The sequence below is a fragment of the Cervus canadensis genome, chromosome 2, assembly GCF_019320065.1.
Source record: "Cervus canadensis isolate Bull #8, Minnesota chromosome 2, ASM1932006v1, whole genome shotgun sequence".
In the NCBI taxonomy this organism is placed as follows: domain Eukaryota; kingdom Metazoa; phylum Chordata; class Mammalia; order Artiodactyla; family Cervidae; genus Cervus; species Cervus canadensis.
Window position 1 is genome coordinate 9,331,552 of NC_057387.1, and position 12,699 is coordinate 9,344,250.

Consider the following 12,699-nt stretch of genomic DNA (forward strand, 5'->3'; position numbering starts at 1 on the left):
GCCTTGTTTTCACTTTGGCTCCATCTCTTCATTCGTTCTAGAGTTATTTCTTCACTTTTCTCTGGTAGCATATTGGGCACCTCCTGACCTGGGGAGTTCATCTTGCAGTGTCATATCTTTTTGGCTTTTCATACTGTTCATGGGGTTCTCAAGGCAAGAATATTGAAGTGCTTTGCCATTCTCATTGACTAGCAATGGGAAAACTCATGATGAATACACTTTAGATTCTTTCTACATGAAATTATAATGTTTTGGGATTAAAGTCAAATAGCCACAAGCTGAGTGTCATTCATAAAATGAAACAGTAGCTTTTGAAACTTCAAGGGCTACTTATCTTTATTCTGTTCTCTGTTTCCTTGCTTCTTAATCACATACACACACACACACACACTTTATTTTATAAGCAATATAACTATATTATGAAAATGTTAATGAAAGAAAATTATTCTTCATAATTTCATTACCATGATAAGGACACATTTTTTTTTTTTGGGGGGGGGTTATTCCTATTAGATTTCTTTCTGAACTAGTTACTTCATATAAAAAATTGTATATAAACAAATTTATGTTATTTTTCTCATATTATACTATTATAAGAATTTTTTGCATGTTGTAGGATAAAGTTCACAACCAATACTTTAAACAACTATCCATTCTATTTAGTGATTGTAGATGTATACAGTTTCCTTAAACATGCCTTAGTTTTCTAATTTTTCATGATCCTGAGTGGTGTTATGGTTGCCTTTGTGAGTAAAATATCTCCCCCACCCCCAAATTTTTAGCAACATTTCTCCAGAATGGATTCACAAGATATGACTGTTTTAATTCATGAAACACTGCAATGCAGAGCTATTGGAGCTCCAGTAGGCACCATGGAGTCGCTAATAAATAACCCATGTTGGTCTCCCATTTTGTGATTTGTATTGGTTTATTTGCTGCTCTTAGAGCTTCGATATATGGTTCTAATGAGCAATTTTGGAAAATCATTTACTTATGAGCTGAGACAATTTGACTATTGCACATATAAAGTCAAAGGGGGCAGACCTGAGTCAGAGGGATCTCAGACACCCAAGCCCCACATAGCCCAACTGATACTGCTCTTTCCAGGAGGATAACCCAGATTCTGGGCCCAGTGACTGCAGGGAAGGAACATGGAGAAGTTGTCACCATGTTTCCTGGTCATCATGAACCTCCTTAGTGCTTTTTCTCAGGTAGGTAGGTGCTGCTTCAGGTGGTTGTTGGGCTCTTATATCAGGGATGTCTGTGCAAAGTCAAGTTAGGGAAAATAGCCAGCATTGGGGAGGGATTGTGATGTGGCAAAGAGGGCAGTCTGCAGTTTTTAAGTCCAATTTCTTGTACATAGTAAAAGAATGCATCTTTGTGCCTAACAAAGATAGAAAAGAGACAACAGGCCCAAGATGGAGTCAGTTGTGCTAAGACCCAAGTCAGTAAACCAAGACCTAATACCTAACCTGACTGCAGCTTCAGCTTCTCCCCAAAATGTGACCTTTCACCAGTCAATCTGAAATTACATGATCAGGATTAATGAGGTAATTCACCCAATAAAACCCTTCCTTCACCCATAGAAAGGTGACCTTGCTTGAAATAATCCACCCTTTGCTAGAAACTTCTGCTTCTTACTGCTTCCTGCCTATAAAAGGCTTTTATTTGGATAAGCTCCTCAAAATTCCTTTCTGTTAAATGGGAGGTTGCCTGCTTCATGAATCATTGAATTAAAGCCAATTAGATCTTTCCATTTACTCGGTTAATTTAGCAGATTTGGAGGCAGTGACAGACTTCGAAGATTTCTTTCAAGAGCTTTCAAAACAAGAGACACGGGTGTGGTCCCCTTGGAGGTTTTTTGGTTCGGTCATCTTCAGTGGGGCCCTGGGCAAGTTGCTCTATGTTCTGAGCTCTGCTCTCTTTGTATCAAGCTTATGGTCTAATTGGCTTGCTAGTCAGTTCCCTATTTGATTTGAAATCTCAGCCCTTGTTTCTGTCCTCAGATTCCATATTGGGAATGATCGATGGCTCAGTCTGGAGTTCTCCATTGTGTGGAACCTCAGTCTGCAATTCATAGTTGGGGACCTGCTGATTCAGTTTTTTTCCAACCCACAAATTCCACATCAGGTTAACATCTGGAGCAGGACTAGGTCCCGTTGAAAAACTAGACTGGGTTTCAGATCGTCCTGAGTTCGACTTAAGCTGTACTGGGTCTAGTAAGTAAAGGCTATTGCTAATGAGAATCATAAAAGTAAAAAAGAAAAAACCCCACAGAATTGGTCAACATGGCTCAGGCATTTAAAAGCTGTGCTCAGTTAAAAGCTGTCAGAGTGCCTCTGCCCTCCCAAGACAGGTGGTTCAGGTTTAGTCCCTGGTCAGGGAACTAGATCTCACATGCCACAATGAAGACTGAAGGTCTGAATACCACAACTAGGACCTGGTGCAGCCAAATAAATGAGTAAATAAATCTTAAGAAAAATAAAAATAAATAAGTAAGAAAGTTGTATAAGGTTTGTGGAAAAGGAATCTGGTAAGGGTTTTTATGCATGGTTGAGACTGGCTAAGGTGGAAATGAATTCTAGTGAATAAACTTTAATATCAAAAGGAAGCAGTTATAAAGTTAGAATGTGCTTTTCCCCTCTGTGAAAACAATAAGGTTTTATTGAACTGTTGGTTCGCTCTTGATAAGAGATTGTGAAAGTTTTCTTTCCTTACCTTTTATGTAATTTGACTAGAAAAGAAAGATTTTGTGTCCTATCAGAATCGTTTCCTGTGCTATCTTATCGGGTCTTTTGATTAGTTAAGAAAGCTGAGTCTTCTTTAGCAAAAGAGCTACATTTTTCTTTACCATTACTTAACTTCCTGCATTTGCCTTTGAAGTCTTTAATTGCTATTATTGTTAAATGGATAACAGTATTTTTTCACAGTGATCTATGATCCTGCTTGACCAAGGACTTTAAAATCTTTCGATTTCTTTGACAAATGTCCCCCAGGTCAAATTCTAAATGAAGTCATTTTGACCTAAAACTAACTTTGGGATATTACAGGTCCCTTGCAAAATTTTAAAACACTTGTTCTCTCTTCGTATAAAAGGAAATGCTAAACAATTTGGTTTATTTGATATATTAAATCATATTGGAAGCATTGTCAAATAAGAAGTAGTACTAAGTCTTCTTTATGTCATATTTGTATAAGTTATAAATTTTGTAAAATTATGATAAATTCCTAGAAATCTGACATATCCTGGTATGATTATCAGTCATAACTCCAGTTATCTTAAAACATTTTATGTCACAGAAATATGCAAATTTCCTGGTCAATGCCATTACAATAAGCTCTCAACAGATTTTTAATGATGGGCATTTTAAAGTTTTTTGTCATTTACAGACAGCTATTGTTTTACTCAGATGCTTTTGCAAAAGTGTTTCTTCAAATGTGCTTCATCTTCAAGAAGATTAGTGAAAAGGGCTTTGACAAGTACAGGTTTCTGATAGCTTTAAGATCATAAAATTGAATTCAGTAAAAATTTACAGAACTAATGGAAAAGCTGGATTTGAGCAAACAAATATTAATTACATAGGACTGAATGAATTAAGGAGGAAGATTATAATTTTTTTGTTTGAAATATTGCTGGTTCCTTAATATTTTTTTCTCCAAATTTCAGAAAATATTTTTTCTTAAGCTGTCTATGACTTAAAGCAATTTGGCAAAGTATACCTTTGTAAACAAAGATGAAACATTTACTTTTTCTCTCTACCTGATCCCTCCCCAAAACTCTTGAATATTCTTTTCATTGCATTAGAGTTAGTCTAATGAATTTACATAAATTCAGTGAGACTCTGTTCTCCTTGTAACAGTACACAATTACAAATACGGATTATATTACCAAGGTTTTAGCTGAAATGTCATATTTGAGGGAGATGTGCATAGACTCGGATATGACCAGTTTCTTTTAAATTTTTATTTTTAATTAGAGGATAATTAATTCACAATGATGTGATAGTTTCTGCCATACATCAACATGAATCAGTTGTAACTACACATATGTCCCCTCCTTCTTGAACCTCCCTCCCAACTCCCTTCCCACCCCTCCCATCTAGGTTGTCACAAAGCACCAGCTTTGGGTTCCCTATGTCGTATAGCAAATTCCCACTGGATATCTATTTTATATATGGTACTGTATATGTTTCAATGCTACTCTCTCAAATCACCCCACCCTCTGCTTCCCCACGGTGTCCACAAGTCTGTTCTTTACATCTGTGTTTCTTTTGCTGCCCTGCAAGTGGGATCATCAGCATTATCTTTCTAGATTCCATATACATGTGTTAATATATGTTTGTTAATATGTGTTAACATATACAGAGTGAAGACTTACTTCACTCTGTATAATAGGCTCTAGACTCATCTCCCTCATTAGAACTGACTCAAATGCATCCTTTCTATAGCTGAGTAATATTCCATTGTGTATATGCACTATAACTTCTTTAGCCATCCATCTGTTGGTGGACATACAGGTTGCTTCCATGTCTTAGCTATTGTAAACACTACTGCAATGAACATTGGGGTACATGTGTCTTTTTCAATTATGGAGTCTGTAGGCTATCCGTCCATTAGTGGGAGTTTTGGGTCATATGGTAGTTTTATTCCTAATGTTTTAAAGGAATCTCCATAGTGTTCTCTATAGTGGCTGTATCAATTTACATTCCCACTAACAGCACAATAGGGTTCCTTTTACTCCGCATCCTCTCCAGCATTTATTGTTTGTAGACTTTGTGATGATGGACATGCTGACCAGTGTGAGATGACACCTCATTGCAGCTTTGATTTGCATTTCACTAATAATGAGTGATGTTGAACATCTTTTCATGTTATATTAGCCATCTATCTGTCTTCTTTGGATAAATGTCTGTTTAGGTCATCTTCCCACTTTTTGACAGGGTTGTTTGTTTTTCTGGTATTGAGCTCCATGAGCTGCTTGTATATTTTGAAGGTTAATCCTTTGTCAGTTGTTTCCTTTGCTATTATTTTCTCCCATCCTCAAAATTGTCTTTTCACTTTTCTTATAGTTTCCTTCATCATGCAAGTTTTGGGGTTCAGTTAGGTCCCATTTGTTTATTTCTGTTTTCATTTCCATTACTCTAGGAGGTGGGTAATAGAAGATCTTGCTGTGACTTATGTCAAAGAGTGTTCTGTCTATGTTTTCCTCTAATAGTTTTATAGTTTCTGGCATTACATTTAAGTCTTTAATCCATTTTGAGATTATTTTTTTGTGTATAGAGGTAAGCAGTGCTCTAATTTCATTATTTTATACATAGCTGACTAGTTTTCCCAGCACCACTTATTGAAGAGACTGTCTTTTCTCCATTGTATATTTTTGCCTTCTTTGTCAAAGATAAGGTGCCCATAGGTGCATGAATTTGTCTCTGGACTTTCTATCTTGTTCCATTGATCTATATTTCTATTTTTGTGCCGCTACCACACTGTCTTGATGGCTGTAACTTTGTAGTATAGTCTGAAGCCAGGGAGGTTGATACCTCCAACTCCATTGTTCTTTCTCAAGATTGCTTTGGCTATTCAGATGACCATCAGTTTTAAGGAATTAAGATTTACTCTCTGGAGTCAATAAAGTCCCTTGGGAAAGTGAGACTTAGAAGGTTTACTTACAAGGTATCAACAGAGCAGTCTTCAAAAGAGCTTGCATGGTCAATCACTATCCTTGCTGCATTTATGTAAATAATCAGGAAAGACTGAGGACAGGAGGAGAAGCAGGGGAGAGAGGATGTGATGGTTAGATGGCATCACTGACTCAATGGACATGTGTTTGAGCAAACTCCAGGAGATAGTGACGGATAGGGAAGCCTGGTGTGCTGCAATCCAAGGGGTCTCAGAAAGTTGGACGTGGCTTAGTGGCTGAACAACAACAACAACAACAACAAAGGCCAAATTTAGTGCAAATAAATTAATTGCACTGTGGTTATCTTTGATTTTTAAAAATGTGGGTGATTATAAAATGATTATAAAATAAAAATGGAAATGATTATAGAGAAAAAAGTTATGTGTGCACATTTGTAGATATTAAGTTCTAATCCTGTTGATTATCTTTGAGATTTTGTTATATATCTACAAGTTGGACTGGGTCCTGAATTCTCCTATTTTCCTAATGAACTTGGCTATAAATCTCCAAAGAAACGTTTCCATTTTCTCCCATTCTGATTTGGAATCACTGAGAAAAAAGATTGCCCTTGAATCTCTTTGGAAGGGACTCATGATCCTTCTCCCTACCCAAATGTCAGCCAAAATCCAGGGACTTGAACTTTAGATACACATCTCATAGTCATAGAAGGCTCCATTTGACTTTTGGTCCTGCATACCAGCTGGAGACATCTCAGGCTGATCAAAAGAGAGGAACTGTTAAGAAAAAAAGAGAGAGAGAGACAACTGTTTGGAAATGGAGTCACTTGTGTTAAGCTCCATGTTAGCAAGTCAAAGTGCAATAGCTATTCTAATTGTAATTTCAGCCTCTCCCAGGAATGTGACATTTACCTTGTCAGTCTGGAATTACCTGGCCTCTCTAATGAGGTAATCTACCCAATACGACACCATTTTTTTTTCCCATAAGAAGGTGACCTTGTCATAGGTCTTTGCGAAATAGCCCACTGAAATAACCTGATCTTTGCTAAAAAGTTCTCTTCTGTCTATAAAAGTCTTTAATTTTGTACAGCTCTTTGAAATTCCTTTCTATCTGCTAGATGGGATGTTGCCCAGTTCATGAATCACTGAATAATGACAATTATATCTTTAGATTTACTCAGTTGAATTTTGATTTTTAACAAAGCTCCACTGTTGACGTTTCCCTTCTCTGTCTTTTTACCCTACAGAGAGGCACACAAAGGACTTCATGTTCCCCAAAGAGTCGGATAATTCCTACATGACCCTGACTGCACACTTAACTAAACCACTCCAGGCCTTCACGTGTGCATGAACATCTATACTGACCTGACCTTCAACCAAAGCCTCTTCTCTTACACCACAAGAAAACAGTGTAATGAGATTCTCCTCTTCAACATAATGAGGGACCGGCAGGTACAGTGTATCCTGGGTGGAGCTGACATCTCTTTCAAGTCTCCTGAGGGCTCTCCTGCACCAAAGCACTTCCGTATGATCTGGGAGTTTGCCTCCGAGATCACAGGTCTCTGGGTGGGTGGGAAGCACATGGTGAGGAGGAGTCTGGAGGAGGGAACCTCTTTGGGGGCAAAGGCCAGCATCATCCTGGGGAAGGAGCAGTATGTGTTCACTGGGGGCTTTGATAAAAACCAGTGTTTGGTGGGAGACACTGGAGATATGAACACGTAAGACTTGGTGCTGTTGCCAGAAGAGATTAGCAGTGTCTATGCTGGTGGGACCTTCGTTCATAACATCCTTAACTGGCAGGTGCTCAAGTTAAAAAAAACCAAAAAACAAAACATGGTGACATGTTAGTCAAATTCCAGCTATGGCCCTGAGGCCCTTTGGCTAATCCTGAAGATGCCTTCTGAGGATTACACCTTACATTTCCCTTGTTTCTGGCTCTGACGTTTTGCTGACCGGTACACTGGCCCCTTGTGCCCTGTGTTTCCTTCTCCTTTCGCCACTCTTTTTCTATCAACACATGGGATAGTGCTGAGAAGAGGGTCTTAAACATGGTTCCACATTAGAATTACCAAGCCATAACCCAAGCTAATTAAACCTGAATTGGGAGGCGGGTGTGGGACCCAAACATCAGTGTTTATTAAAGCTCTTCAAGTAATTCCTGCTTTCAGGGAAGGTTGAGAGCCACTGAATTTTAATCATTGTTTAAGAGCAAGTGGGCTGACTTTTCTCCTAAAAGACTGAGTGTGTTTAACTGTAGTCCTGCCAATATTTTCATTTCCTTTTTATAGGAACACCAACCCCATCTATTGTGTTTTATTAAATTATCTGAAGAATACAGGAATATAATTTTTCCAGCATTCTGCTCCCACAATCAGGATGTGGCCATTAAATATTAGAATTACCTTTAATTCTTTAATCCTTTCAATTTGAATATTCAAAAACTGAAAAAGACGTTTTTGCTGTTGTTTCTGTTTCATTTGTTCCATTTTTCTTCAGGATCACCAGTTTTTATTGTGTGAAATTTCCATTATTTTTCCTTCTTGTTTATTATCACCAGCTTATTTTTTTTTTAATTTTTTTATTAGTTGGAGGCTAATTACTTCACAACATTTCAGTGGGTTTTGTCATACATTGATATGAATCAGCCATAGATTTACACTTATTCCCCATCCCGATCCCCCCTCCCATCTCCCTCTCCACCCGATTCCTCTGGGTCTTCCCAGTGTACCAGGCCCGAGCACTTGTCTCATGCATCCCACCTGGGCTGGTGATCTGTTTCACCATAGATAGTATACATGCTGTTCTTTTGAAACATCCCACCCTCACCTTCTCCCACAGAGTTCAAAAGTCTGTTCTGTATTTCTGTGTCTCTTTTTCTGTTTTGCATATAGGGTTATCGTTACCATCTTTCTAAATTCCATATATATGTGTTAGTATGCTGTAATGTTCTTTATCTTTCTGGCTTACTTCACTCTGTATAAGGGGCTCCAGTTTCATCCATCTCATTAGGACTGGTTCAAATGAATTCTTTTTGACGGCTGAGTAAAATTCCATGGTGTATATGTACCACAGCTTCCTTATCCATTCATCTGCTGATGGGCATCTAGGTTGCTTCCATGTCCTGGCTATTATAAACAGTGCTGCGATGAACACTGGGGTGCACGTGTCTCTTTCAGATCTGGTTTCCTCAGTGTGTATGCCCAGAAGTGGTATTGCTGGGTCATATGGCAGTTCTATTTCCAGTTTTTTAAGGAATCTCCACACTGTTTTCCATAGTGGCTGTACTAGTTTGCATTCCCACCAACAGTGTAAGAGGGTTCCCTTTTCTCCACAGCCCTCTCCAGCATTTATTGCTTGTAGACTTTTGGATAGCAGCCATCCTGACTGGTGTGTAATGGTACCTCATTGTGGTTTTGATTTGCATTTCTCTAATAATGAGTGATGTTGAGCATCTTTTCATGTGTTTGTTAGCCATCTGTATGTCTTCTTTGGAGAAATGTCTGTTTAGTTCTTTGGCCCATTTTTTGATTGGGTCATTTATTTTTCTGGAATTGAGCTTCAGGAGTTGCTTGTATATTTTTGAGATTAATCCTTTGTCTGTTGCTTCATTTGCTATTATTTTCTCCCAATCTGAGGGCTGTCTTTTCACCTTACTTATAGTTTCCTTTGTAGTGCAAAAGCTTTTAAGTTTCATTAGGTCCCATTTGTTTAGTTTTGCTTTTATTTCCAATATTCTGGGAGGTGGGTCATAGAGGATCTGCTGTGATTTATGTCGGAGAGTGTTTTGCCTATGTTCTCCTCTAGGAGTTTTATAGTTTCTGGTCTTACATTTAGATCTTTAATCCATTTTGAGTTTATTTTTGTGTATGGTGTTAGAAAGTGTTCTAGTTTCATTCTTTTACAAGTGGTTGACCAGTTTTCCCAGCACCACTTGTTAAAGAGGTTGTCTTTTTTCCATTGTATATCCTTGCCTCCTTTGTCAAAGATAAGGTGTCCATAGGTTCGTGGATTTATCTCTGGGCTTTCTATTCTGTTCCATTGGTCTATATTTCTGTCTTTGTGCCAGTACCACACTGTCTTGATGACTGTGGCTTTGTAGTAGAGTCTGAAGTCAGGCAGGTTGATTCCTCCAGTTCCATTCTTCTTTCTCAAGATTACTTTGGCTATTCGAGGTTTTTTGTATTTCCATACAAATTGTGAAATTCTTTGTTCTAGTTCTGTGAAAAATACCGTTGGTAGCTTGATAGGGATTGCATTGAATCTATAGATTGCTTTGGGTAGTATAGCCATTTTGACAATATTGATTCTTCCAATCCATGAACACGGTATGTTTCGCCATCTGTTTGTGTCCTCTTTGATTTCTTTCATCAGTGTTTTATAGTTTTCTATGTATAGGTCTTTTGTTTCTTTAGGTAGATATACTCCTAAGTATTTTATTCTTTTTGTTGCAATTCACCAGCTTATTTTATGTGTGTCCTTCGTCCTTACATTTTGAGCTTTTACTTCTTCAAACCTATCCTTCATATTTGTGTTAAGGAGGAAGAATTTTCCCTTCATGCCTCTAGGCTCTTCCTGTTGGCCTAAGAATTAAATTGACATTAGACAAATTAACAGGAGAAAATAAAACAAAAATTTAATTTATACATAGGAAAAACTTGAAGAATTTAGTAACTTGCCAAAATGGCCAAAATCATCATCTTAGATTGGGACTTGAACCCATGGTCTTTTTTTTTTTTTTTAAATTATCTTTTAGATTTATTCTCTCACACATACAATATATCATGGACATCCTTAAATTGCCACTACATATAAAACTCCTTGTCCTTTATAGTGGTTTCAAAGCATAATGTAGATTGTATCAATAATTATATCAATTTATTTTACTAGTTCCTTATTGTTGGATTTTTAGGTTATCTCCAGTTTTTTTTTTTTTTTGCTAGTTTTTACAGAATATACTGAAGCATTTTTGTAATTGTGAGAATTTTATAAGTAGAATTGCTGGAATTGAAGGTTGTGCACTTTATAAATGTTGATAGAAAGTGAAAGTGAAGTCGCTCAGTGGTGTTCGACTCTTGGCGACCCCGTGGACACCAGGCTCCTCCATCCATAGGATTTTCTAGGCAAGAGTACTAGAGTGGGTTGCCATTTCCTTCTCATTTTAATCAGAATCACTCACCTGGTGTCTGGACTTACTGAAGTTCGGGTTCTTTTGTGCCTCAGAACAGAAAGAATTCAGTGAGAAACAAAGTGATAGGTAAGAAATGGATTTATTTAGAGAGAAACAAACTCCACAGAGTGTGGGCCATCTCAGGAGGCAAAAGGGCCTGAAATATGGTGTGATTTGTTTTCGTGGGCTTGGTTATCTCCTAGGCTTATGAGTGAGAGGATTATTTCAGCTATTTCAGGGAAGGGGCAGAGGTTTCTAGGAATTGAGCCCCTGCCTACTATTTGATCTTTGATGGTGAGCCTCAGAACCATCATGATGCCAGTGAATGTGTCCCTTAGCTTGTTGATGTGTTACAATGACTGTATGCTGAGGCTCAAGGTCTGCTGGGAGTTGACTCATCCACCATCTTGGACCTACTTGGTTCTAATTGGTTTATGTCATGTCCTCAACGTATGTTATTCTTTTAATTGTGCGCTGCCCCCTTCTCTTCTGTTTCAGTAGGGAGAACTTGGTAGGGCTTGGAGACCAAAGCCCTCATTGTGTCCCATTGTCTCTGTATGGCATAGCAAACATTTGTTTTTCTATTTCTATGTGAAATATCTTTTTCTCCCTTGAAGGCTCAAATTCCTACCCCATTCTCCATCTTTCAGTGGCTTATAGGCCACAATTCCCTAACTAATCCTTGTGCCTCATTTTTCTTATGGGACCTTCATTCATACACAGTTAAATCTGGTTTTCTCCTGTTAATTTGTCTATGCCAATTTAATTTTTAGACCAGCCAGAAGAACTTAAAAGGCTGGAGGGAACATTTTCCCTTCCCTAACACCAGCCACAGGGCTGATGTGATCCCTCCTGAGTCCTGTGTTTATTGCTCAATTCCTTTAGTGCACACAGGAAAGAGATGAGATTGTCCTTTCAGAGCTCTAACAGGAGCATGAAGAAAGACAGAAGCTTCTCTATTGATAGCTCTATATTTTGTGGTTCCACACCTATAATCAGATCTATAGGAGATCAAACAAGTCAGTCCTAAAGGAAATCAACCCTGAATATTCATTGGAAGGACTGATGCTGAAGCTGAAGCTCCAATACTTTGGCCACCTGATGCAGAGAGCTGACTCATTGGAAAAGACCCTGAAAAGGGAAAGATTGAGGGCAGGAGGAGAAGGGGGTTACAGAGGATGAGGTGGTTGGATGGCATCACTGACTCAATGGCATGAGTTTGAGCACACTCAGGGAGGTAGTGAAGGACAGGGAGGCCTGGAGTGATGCAGTCCATGGGATCTCAGAGAGTCGGACACGACAGGGAATGAACAATATACAAACAGTAGGAAGTGGGGCTGAGCAGACCTCAGGCTTGAGCAGAATAATGGACAACCTCTCACAAGACAGCAGAGAGGGTCTGCAAACTTTAGGGACAGGGTTGTAGTCAAATCTGGCCTCTGTAGTCCAACACTGAATTAAGTTTCAGAGACAGAGTTTTGGGTGAAGTAGAAAAGAATAGCTTTATTGCTTTTCCAGGCAAAAAGGAACATGGTGGGCTTGTGCTCATTAAAACTGTGTGTCCTAACTGGTGCAGACTTGGTGAGGAGTTTTATAGCATTAGTTCAAATGCAGAGTTGCTGATAAGGATTAGGGTGTATAAGATTTGCACTTTTAAAATCTGGCTTCAGGTGGTCTCTTGATGAACTTCTCGAAGTTTTCAAACTCTGACTTTTTCTAGAATGAATAATGCTAACATCTTCCATTTGTTGGTGGTTTTAGTTCTATAGACAGCTCAAGTGAAGTGAAGTGAAGTGAAAGTCAGTCGTGTCCCACTCTTTGCAACCCCATGGACTATACAGTCTACGGAATTCTCCAGGCCAGAATACTGGAGTGGGTAGCCTTTCCCTTCTCCAGGG

General features: G+C 38.5%; 1 pseudogene; it reads left to right on the plus strand.

Moving 5' to 3' along the window:
* Positions 1-1,151: 1,151 nt before the first annotated feature.
* LOC122431188 lies at positions 1,152-7,505 on the plus strand (annotated as a pseudogene).
* The last annotated feature ends 5,194 nt before the right edge of the window (positions 7,506-12,699 follow it).